The sequence below is a fragment of the Salvelinus namaycush genome, unplaced genomic scaffold (genome assembly GCF_016432855.1).
Source record: "Salvelinus namaycush isolate Seneca unplaced genomic scaffold, SaNama_1.0 Scaffold360, whole genome shotgun sequence".
NCBI lineage: Eukaryota > Metazoa > Chordata > Actinopteri > Salmoniformes > Salmonidae > Salvelinus > Salvelinus namaycush.
In genome coordinates, this window is record NW_024060564.1 from 202,501 (window position 1) to 213,059 (window position 10,559).

The 10,559-nt window shown below is 47.8% G+C and overlaps 1 long non-coding RNA gene across 1 annotated transcript; it reads right to left on the reverse strand.

The window, feature by feature from the left end:
* Positions 1-5,107: 5,107 nt before the first annotated feature.
* On the reverse strand, positions 5,108-9,304 carry LOC120040528. Its single transcript, XR_005475686.1, has 2 exons — positions 9,050-9,304; positions 5,108-8,889 (listed from the first exon to the last, which is right to left on the reverse strand). It is a non-coding gene; the product is annotated as an uncharacterized LOC120040528 (long non-coding RNA).
* Between the last annotated feature and the right edge of the window lie 1,255 nt (positions 9,305-10,559).

Sequence of the window (10,559 nt, forward strand, 5' to 3'; positions counted from 1 at the left end):
GTGGCTGCTGGTTCACTAGGGGATTCTAGCTCTTAACTGTGGCTGCTGGTCCACTAGGGGATTCTAGCTCTTAGCTGTGGCTGCTGGTCCACTAGGGGATTCTAGCTCTTAACTGTGGCTGCTGGTCCACTAGGGGATTCTAGCTCTTAGCTGTGGCTGCTGGTCCACTAGGGGATTCTAGCTCTTAGCTGTGGCTGCTGGTCCACTAGGGGATTCGAGCTCTTAGCTGTGGCTGCTGGTCCACTAGGGGATTCTAGCTCTTAGCTGTGGCTGCTGGTCCACTAGGGGATTCTAGCTCTTAGCTGTGGCTGCTGGTCCACTAGGGGGATTCTAGCTCTTAGCTGTGGCTGCTGGTCCACTAGGGGATTCTAGCTCTTAGCTGTGGTTGCTGGTCCACTAGGGGATTCTAGCTCTTAGCTGTGGCTGCTGGTCCACTAGGGGATTCTAGCTCTTAGCTGTGGCTGCTGGTCCACTAGGGGATTCTAGCTCTTAACTGTGGCTGCTGGTCCACTAGGGGATTCTAGCTCTTAGCTGTGGCTCTGCTGGTCCACTAGGGGATTCTAGCTCTTAGCTGTGGCTGCTGGTCCACTAGGGGATTCTAGCTCTTAGCTGTGGCTGCTGGTCCACTAGGGGATTCTAGCTCTTAGCTGTGGCTGCTGGTCCACTAGGGGATTCTAGCTCTTAGCTGTGGCTGCTGGTCCACTAGGGGATTCTAGCTCTTAGCTGTGGCTGCTGGTCCACTAGGGGATTCTAGCTCTTAGTTGTGGCTGCTGGTCCACTAGGGGATTCTAGCTCTTAGCTGTGGCTGCTGGTCCACTAGGGGGATTCTAGCGCTTAGCTGTGGCTGCTGGTCCACTAGGGGATTCTAGCTCTTAGCTGTGGCTGCTGGTCCACTAGGGGATTCTAGCTCTTAGCTGTGGCTGCTGGTCCACTAGGGGATTCTAGCTCTTAGCTGTGGCTGCTGGTCCACTAGGGGATTCTAGCTCTTAGCTGTGGCTGCTGGTCCATTAGGGGATTCTAGCTCTTAGCTGTGGCTGCTGGTTCACTAGGGGATTCTAGCTCTTAACTGTGGCTGCTGGTCCACTAGGGGATTCTAGCTCTTAGCTGTGGCTGCTGGTCCACTAGGGGATTCTAGCTCTTAACTGTGGCTGCTGGTCCACTAGGGGATTCTAGCTCTTAGCTGTGGCTGCTGGTCCACTAGGGGATTCTAGCTCTTAGCTGTGGCTGCTGGTCCACTAGGGGATTCGAGCTCTTAGCTGTGGCTGCTGGTCCACTAGGGGATTCTAGCTCTTAGCTGTGGCTGCTGGTCCACTAGGGGATTCTAGCTCTTAGCTGTGGCTGCTGGTCCACTAGGGGGATTCTAGCTCTTAGCTGTGGCTGCTGGTCCACTAGGGGGATTCTAGCTCTTAGCTGTGGCTGCTGGTCCACTAGGGGGATTCTAGCTCTTAGCTGTGGCTGCTGGTCCACTAGGGGATTCTAGCTCTTAACTGTGGCTGCTGGTCCACTAGGGGATTCTAGCTCTTAGCTGTGGCTGCTGGTCCACTAGGGGATTCTAGCTCTTAGCTGTGGCTGCTGGTCCACTAGGGGATTCGAGCTCTTAGCTGTGGCTGCTGGTCCACTAGGGGATTCGAGCTCTTAGCGTTGGCTGCTGGTCCACTAGGGGATTCTAGCTCTTAGCTGTGGCTGCTGGTCCACTAGGGGATTCTAGCTCTTAGCTGTGGCTGCTGGTCCACTAGGGGGATTCTAGCTCTTAGCTGTGGCTGCTGGTCCACTAGGGGGATTCTAGCTCTTAGCTGTGGCTGCTGGTCCACTAGGGGATTCTAGCTCTTAACTGTGGCTGCTGGTCCACTAGGGGATTCTAGCTCTTAGCTGTGGCTGCTGGTCCACTAGGGGAATCTAGCTCTTAGCTGTGGCTGCTGGTCCACTAGGGGATTCTAGCTCTTAGCTGTGGCTGCTGGTCCACTAGGGGATTCTAGCTCTTAGCTGTGGCTGCTGGTCCACTAGGGGATTCTAGCTCTTAGCTGTGGCTGCTGGTCCACTAGGGGATTCTAGCTCTTAGCTGTGGCTGCTGGTCCACTAGGGGATTCTAGCTCTTAGCGTTGGCTGCTGGTCCACTAGGGGATTCTATTTTTGTTCTGATCGCTATCTTGACTTTTGTGTCCAGCTTTACTTCAACAGTACTTGATTGCAATTTTATAAATTCACATTGAATCTCGAGGGTGCCGTGAAAATAGTGAGCTGTTGTGGGCTTACAGATTTGTAATGGCCGGGAGAGCCCAGCACAGAATGTTTTCTTTCAGTAGTCTTTTTACCGACACCCCTGGACCCCTAGCTAAGCTAGCTGGATTGGTTAGCTTAATTAGCTGCATACTGTCAGTTTAGCTAGGATAGCTAGATTGGTTAGCTTAACTAGCTGCATACTGTCAGTTTAGCTAGGATAGCTGGATTGGTTAGCTTAACTAGCTGCACACTGTCAGTTTAGCTAGGATAGCTGGATTGGTTAGCTTAGCTAGCTGCATACTGTCAGTTTAGCTAGGATAGCTGGATTGGTTAGCTTAACTTGCTGCATACTGTCCGGTTAGCTAAAATGGCTGGATTACTGACATCATCACTCCCCAACCTCAACCCTGTACAGCCCTATTGACTTACTGTACTGTACCTATGTTAAGGCCAAGCACCAAGCTGACAGCACCCCCCCCCCCCCCCCCCCCCTATATCTCAGAAGTACAGAAGAAGTGTCCAGGGGCATTTGTCATCACCCACCAATTATCTCTCTCTCTCTCTCTCTCTCTCTCTCTCTCTCTCTCTCTCTCTCTCTCTCTCTCTCTCTCTCTCTCTCTCTCTCTCTCTCTCTCTCTCTCTCTTCTCTCTCTCTCTCTCTCTCTCTCTCTCTCTCTCTCTCTCTCTCTCTCTCTCTCTCTCTCTCTCTCTCTCTCTTCTCTCTCTTCTCTCTCTCTCTCTCTCTCTCTCTCTCTCTCTCTCTCCTTCTGCCTAACAGAGGAAGAGTCCAGGGACATGTTTGATGTATTTTTTCACATGGAGACCAACCCAAACAGGTTAAAACTCTGTACTGAATAAGACACTGTATAATAATTATAACAATAAAAGTATGTTGGAAGTACTTCGGATTCACACAGAGGAACATGTTTAGAGGGTTAAAATACATCAGTCTGCAGAACACTGTCAACAACTGGTTTACACTGATCTGGTAGGAAGAGCATCTGAAGACAGAACAGAAACATGCTATTCAGAATGTCTATGGAGCATCTGAAGACAGGACAGAAACATGCTATTCAGAATGTCTATGGAGCATCTGAAGACAGGACAGAAACATGCTATTCAGAATGTCTATGGAGCATCTGAAGACAGGACAGAAACATGCTATTCAGAATGTCTATGGAGCATACAAAGGGAAAACGGTTGCTGATTTAACATGTAACTTCTATCCAGGTCTCCATTGGCGTCAGTTCAACTGTTTCAAATCAACTGAGTTTACAGTTTAACTGAGTTTACAGTGATCTGCCGATACGGTATGGTGGCTCGGGAGGGACACTGGTCTACGGGACGTTGTGGGGTATTTAGGGCCGGGATTCAATCCACAGAGCGCTCTCGGCTATGCAGCTTTTAAAGGCCCATGTTACTCTTAGGAACAACTGTACTCTACATCTCTTGTCTGTCTGCCACACTCCCTTACCTACATTCCTATATAATGGGGACTATTTTGGTATCTCTCTGTTTATTATTTGTGACACAGAGGTCGTATGAAGACGTTTTTTGGAGGGTTTGTTTCTTTTATTATGTTTTGCTCATTGTTTTGTGTAAATACTGATACTGTGGTGATGATATGAAACATTTGATTGGACAGGAGAGAAAGTGGTGTGGTGAATCTAACGGATTTGATTGGACAGGAGAGAAAGTGGTGCGGTGAATCTAACGGATTTGATTGGACAGGAGAGAAAGTGGTGTGGTGAATCTAACGGATTTGATTGGACAGGAGAGAAAGAGGTGTGGTGATTCTGAAGGATTTGATTGGACAGGAGAGAAAGAGGTGTGGTGATTCTGAAGGATTTGATTGGACAGGAGAGAAAGTGATGTGGTGAATCTAAAGAATTTGATTGGACAGGAGAGAAAGAGGTGTGGTGATTCTAACGGATTTGATTGGACAGGAGAGAAAGAGGTGTGGTGAATCTAAAGGATGTGATTGGACAGGAGAGAAAGAGGTGTGGTGATTCTGAAGGATGGCTGTAGTGCCTTGTCACAGAGCAGCAGTTGTTTTGACATGGTTTTGGTTCCAGTCTGCACCGTTTTAGTAAAAGTTGTACAAAACTAAACCGCGTGCCTCATCTCCTTCCTTTCATCCTCATACATTGCCATTTAGCCAAGGCTTTCATCCTCCTACATTGCCATTTAGCCAAGGCTTTTATCCAAAGCAACTCACAGCACCTGCATTTTTATACACGTTTGACAACAATTGTTGTTGTGATGCAACTGGTATTTATGTGAAGGTTTGTCTCCCAACACTTTTTATGCAGACAAACTGACTCTCTTATCACGACTGCTGTGCCACACGCGCTGTACATCAGCTGTACAACTTGTGTACGTGGCCTTATAGGGAGAACCTCGATCGCGTTTCCCGTGATCCCTCGCGTTCTCTCTCCTCACCGCCTCCTCAAAACCCATTGGATGAGAAGGTCAGAGGTCCCTCCTTTTTGGCATTCTCGTCCAACGGGTTTTGAGAAAGAGGCGAGGAGAAAGGACTCGAGGAATCAAGGAAATGTAATTGTGATTCTCCCCTGTGTCTGGGTCATTGTGAGTCACAGGGCCCCACCACTCAGACGTGTAACAGTGATTCTCCCCTGTGTCTGGGTCATTGTGAGTCACAGGGCCCCACCACTCAGACGTGTAACAGTGATTCTCCCCTGTGTCTGGGTCATTGTGAGTCACAGGGCCCCACCACTCAGACGTGTAACAGTGATTCTCCCCTGTGTCTGGGTCATTGTGAGTCACAGGGCCCCACCACTCAGACGTGTAACAGTGATTCTCCCCTGTGTCTGGGTCATTGTGAGTCACAGGGCCCCACCACTCAGACGTGTAACAGTGACAATCATTTTGATGGTAAATCAACGGTGTTTATTAATGTGTAAAACAAGGTCTATCAGGATGCAGCTTACAGAACATTAGGCTACAACACTATAAAACATCAGAGGCAGGAGATAAACAACAACACAAACATTGTCACGTCATGGAGGTGTGTGTGTGTGTGTGTGTGGATGTGTGTGTGTGTGTGTGCCTGTGTGTCTGTGTGTATGTTTGACTGTTATAGGCAGCCCACAGCTGAAGAGGCTGTGTACCAGGTCAACACTAGGTATGTACATGAGGGAGGGATGTACCTTTAATGGACAACAGATCTAGTGATGTGGTCTGAAAACAGACAGCTGATCAGCAGTTGAAGAAGAGGCAGTCAGTCTGTGAAGACACGACAGGCTTTGAACGGGCAAACACACACACATACCTGGTTATCATAGGACCAGTTTCCCCAACACAGATTAAGCCTAGTCTTGGACTACGAAACACTTTCAATGGAGAAGGCTTATTGGACCAAGTGGGCTTCATCTGTGTCCGGAAAGCGGCCTCCTAGCATCACATTTACATGTTAATGTTAAACAGGAAGTTTGGGTCTCTAAGTTAGGCACATCCAAAGACATAAAACAGAGGAGGGTAAAGTGGGCTAATCTAATCCTGTCTGCATTATTCCTGTCTCTCCCAAAACATAGTATCATTGAGAGCTACTGGGAATTTTGCAACCCTAGACACTTTGGTGAGAGTACAGTTTGTATCCTCTTGTCTCTGACTCCGGTCATTCCTCCACTTGGCCTCTAGGTGGAGCCCTCTCTCCAAACAGCACAGCTCACCATCGGGGAAGGAGACAGAAAGGATCTAGGATTCCCTCCATACACAACACAGAAAGGCCCTTGGATGTTAACTGGACTGTGTACGTATGGATGGACAAGTGTGTATGGATATGTATGTGTGCATCGACATTTACCGCAGGTGGAAAAGGTAACAAAACAAAAAAAACTTTTCTGGAAAAAATATATATATATATTTTTTAAGTCAACATGCGTATTAAATGAAATGAAGCGTCTGAATATATTACAGGCCTATGCCTGTGTTATAGAGAGAGGTTCATAAGCCATACATAGGCTAGGCTACGGCTCTGCCAGTATTCATACAGTGTTAAAAAGGCTGCCGTCCTTTGAGAGATGGAGAAACGGGGCGGAATTCAAACAAAGCCACATTACAGTATTCACACAGTAGCATACAGACCACGTGTCAAACTCATTCCACGGAGGGCAGAGTGTCTGCAGGTTTTCGCTCCACCCTTGTCCTTGCTGGAGGAATTAAGGTCACTAATTAGTAAGGATCTCCCTTCACCTGGTTGTCTAGGTTTTAATTGAATGGAACAAAAACAAAAACCCACAGACACTCGACCCTCAGTGGAATGAGTTTGACAAATCTGATATAGACCATATCATTTCTGCTGTGGCCATATAACACCCAGAATGGACCTGGGTACTCTAGAATACAGGAGGCTGTAGCTGAATGGACCTGGGTACTGTAGAATACAGGAGGCTGTAGCTGAATGGACGTGGGTACTGTAGAATACAGGAGGCTGTAGCTGAATGGACGTGGGTACTCTAGAATACAGGAGGCTGTAGCTGAATGGACGTGGGTACTCTAGAATACAGGAGGCTGTAGCAGAATGGACCTGGGTACTCTAGAATACAGGAGGCTGTAGCTGAATGGACGTGGGTACTGTAGAATACAGGAGGCTGTAGCAGAATGGACATGGGTACTCTAGAATACAGGAGGCTGTAGTTGAATGGACCTGGGTACTCTAGAATACAGGAGGCTGTAGCTGAATGGACCTGGGTACTCTAGAATACAGGAGGCTGTAGCTGAATGGACGTGGGTACTGTAGAATACAGGAGGCTGTAGCTGAATGGACCTGGGTACTCTAGAATACAGGAGGCTGTAGCTGAATGGACGTGGGTACTCTAGAATACAGGAGGCTGTAGCTGAATGGACGTGGGTACTGTAGAATACAGGAGGCTGTAGCTGAATGGACGTGGGTACTGTAGAATACAGGAGGCTGTAGCTGAATGGACGTGGGTACTGTAGAATACAGGAGGCTGTAGCTGAATGGACCTGGGTACTCTAGAATACAGGAGGCTGTAGCTGAATGGACGTGGGTACTGTAGAATACAGGAGGCTGTAGCTGAATGGACGTGGGTACTGTAGAATACAGGAGGCTGTAGCTGAATGGACGTGGGTACTGTAGAATACAGGAGGCTGTAGCTGAATGGACGTGGGTACTGTAGAATACAGGAGGCTGTAGCTGAATGGACGTGGGTACTCTAGAATACAGGAGGCTGTAGTTGAATGGACCTGGGTACTGTAGAATACAGGAGGCTGTAGCAGAATGGACCTGGGTACTCTAGAATACAGGAGGCTGTAGCTGAATGGACGTAGGTACTCTAGAACACAGGAGGCTGTAGCTGAATGGACGTGGGTACTCTAGAATACAGGAGGCTGTAGCTGAATGGACGTGGGTACTCTAGAATACAGGAGGCTGTAGCTGAATGGACATGGGTACTCTAGAATACAGGAGGCTGTAGCTGAATGGACGTGGGTACTGTAGAATACAGGAGGCTGTAGCTGAATGGACCTGGGTACTGTAGAATACAGGAGGCTGTAGCTGAATGGACCTGGGTACTCTAGAATACAGGAGGCTGTAGTTGAATGGACCTGGGTACTGTAGAATACAGGAGGCTGTAGTTGAATGGACGTGGGTACTCTAGAATACAGGAGGCTGTAGCTGAATGGACATGGGTACTGTAGAATACAGGAGGCTGTAGCTGAATGGACCTGGGTACTCTAGAATACAGGAGGCTGTAGCTGAATGGACGTGGGTACTGTAGAATACAGGAGGCTGTAGCTGAATGGACCTGGGTACTCTAGAATACAGGAGGCTGTAGCTGAATGGACCTGGGTACTCTAGAATACAGGAGGCTGTAGCTGAATGGACCTGGGTACTCTAGAATACAGGAGGCTGTAGCTGAATGGACGTGGGTACTGTAGAATACAGGAGGCTGTAGCAGAATGGACGTGGGTACTGTAGAATACAGGAGGCTGTAGCAGAATGGACGTGGGTACTGTAGAATACAGGAGGCTGTAGCTGAATGGACGTGGGTACTGTAGAATACAGGAGGCTGTAGCAGAATGGACGTGGGTACTGTAGAATACAGGAGGCTGTAGCAGAATGGACGTGGGTACTGTAGAATACAGGAGGCTGTAGCAGAATGGACGTGGGTACTGTAGAATACAGGAGGCTGTAGCAGAATGGACGTGGGTACTGTAGAATACAGGAGGCTGTAGCTGAATGGACGTGGGTACTCTAGAATACAGGAGGCTGTAGCTGAATGGACCTGGGTATTCTAGAATACAGGAGGCTGTAGCTGAATGGACGTGGGTACTGTAGAATACAGGAGGCTGTAGCTGAATGGACATGGGTACTGTAGAATACAGGAGGCTGTAGCAGAATGGACGTGGGTACTGTAGAATACAGGAGGCTGTAGCTGAATGGACGTGGGTACTGTAGAATACAGGAGGCTGTAGCTGAATGGACATGGGTACTCTAGAATACAGGAGGCTGTAGCTGAATGGACGTGGGTACTCTAGAATACAGGAGGCTGTAGCTGAATGGACGTGGGTACTGTAGAATACAGGAGGCTGTAGCTGAATGGACGTGGGTACTCTAGAATACAGGAGGCTGTAGCTGAATGGACGTGGGTACTGTAGAATACAGGAGGCTGTAGCTGAATGGACCTGGGTACTGTAGAATACAGGAGGCTGTAGCTGAATGGACATGGGTACTCTAGAATACAGGAGGCTGTAGCTGAATGGACCTGGGTACTGTAGAATACAGGAGGCTGTAGCTGAATGGACGTGGGTACTGTAGAATACAGGAGGCTGTAGCTGAATGGACCTGGGTACTCTAGAATACAGGAGGCTGTAGCTGTGTTAGCTACAGTATACTGTAAATCACTCTCAGGCAGGTGATTCCAGTTTTCTGAATTCCAGGGGTAGTATGAGTGTAAACAATGATACTGCATAAACATCGGTATTGCAGAAATAACATTGTCTGAGCACATAACACACCTCCTCTCTCTCCCCCTCTCTATTTTTATCTCTTCCTCTCTCTCTCCATCCCTCACTCTCCCCCTCTCTCTCTGTTTTTATCTCTCTCTCTCCATCTCTCACCCTACCCCTCTCTCCCTCTTTGTTTTCATTTCTCTCCATCCCTCACTCTCCCCCTTTCCATCCATCAATCTCCCCCTCTCTTTTTCTGTTTTTCTCTCTCCATCTCTCTCTGCTCTTCCAGCCCCGTGTGACCCTGCTTCCAGGAAATATAAACTCATTCTGAGAAAATATATTCATATATGAAGTTTAAATGCATTTCTTATCAATAATGTCTTTAGTAAAACTCAATAAAATGTTCAAAATCCAAGGTGTGTGGTGGCCACCGAAAACATCTCTCCTTTGTTAAAAAAAAGCTCCTCTTTCTTTCTTTCGCTCTCTTTCTCGTGTTCCGTTTGGGGGAAACAGTCGACCAACCATTTTGCAGTCAAAACAGGAAACAGGAAGCTGTGAGCAGGAAGCTGGAGCTGCTGCTGTGTGCGACGCACTCTGTGGTCCCCCTCAGAGGTGGCTCTCTGAGTCACTCCTGTCCGAGGTTCCATTGGTTCCGTTGGTTCCGTGGGTCCCGTTCTCCATTGGAAAGCAGGACAGGGCCAGACCGTGGACGGTCAGGTTACTCTCGTTCAGCCTCCTGACGCGGAATGTCTCATAGTGGATGTTGTGGGTCACGTCCTTCAGGTCCTGCAGGTGGGACCTTTAGGGACACACAGACAAACACAAACACACTCATTTATGTGCATGTTTATTTATGTAAATAGGTTAAAATATACAATGTTGTAGACAAAAACACAAACAACATCAGGGCAGATAGACAGCTAGATATGATGAAGGATAGACAGCTAGATATGATGAAGGATAGACAGCTGATATGATGGAGGACAGACAGCTGAACAACATATGATGAAGGATAGACAGCTGAACAACAGATGATGAAGGATAGACAGCTGATATGATGGATGATGGAGGATAGACAGCTGATATGATGAAGGATAGACAGCTGATATGATGGATGATGAAGGATAGACAGCTGATATGATGAAGGATAGACAGCTGATATGATGAAGGATAGACAGCTGATATGATGAAGGATAGACAGCTGATATGATGAAGGATAGACAGCTGATATGATGAAGGATAGACAGCTGATATGATGAAGGATAGACAGCTAGATGATGAAGGATAGACAGCTGATATGATGAAGGATAGACAGCTAGATGATGAAGGATAGACAGCTGATATGATGAAGGATAGACAGCTGATATGATGGAGGACAGACAGCTGAACAACATATGATGAAG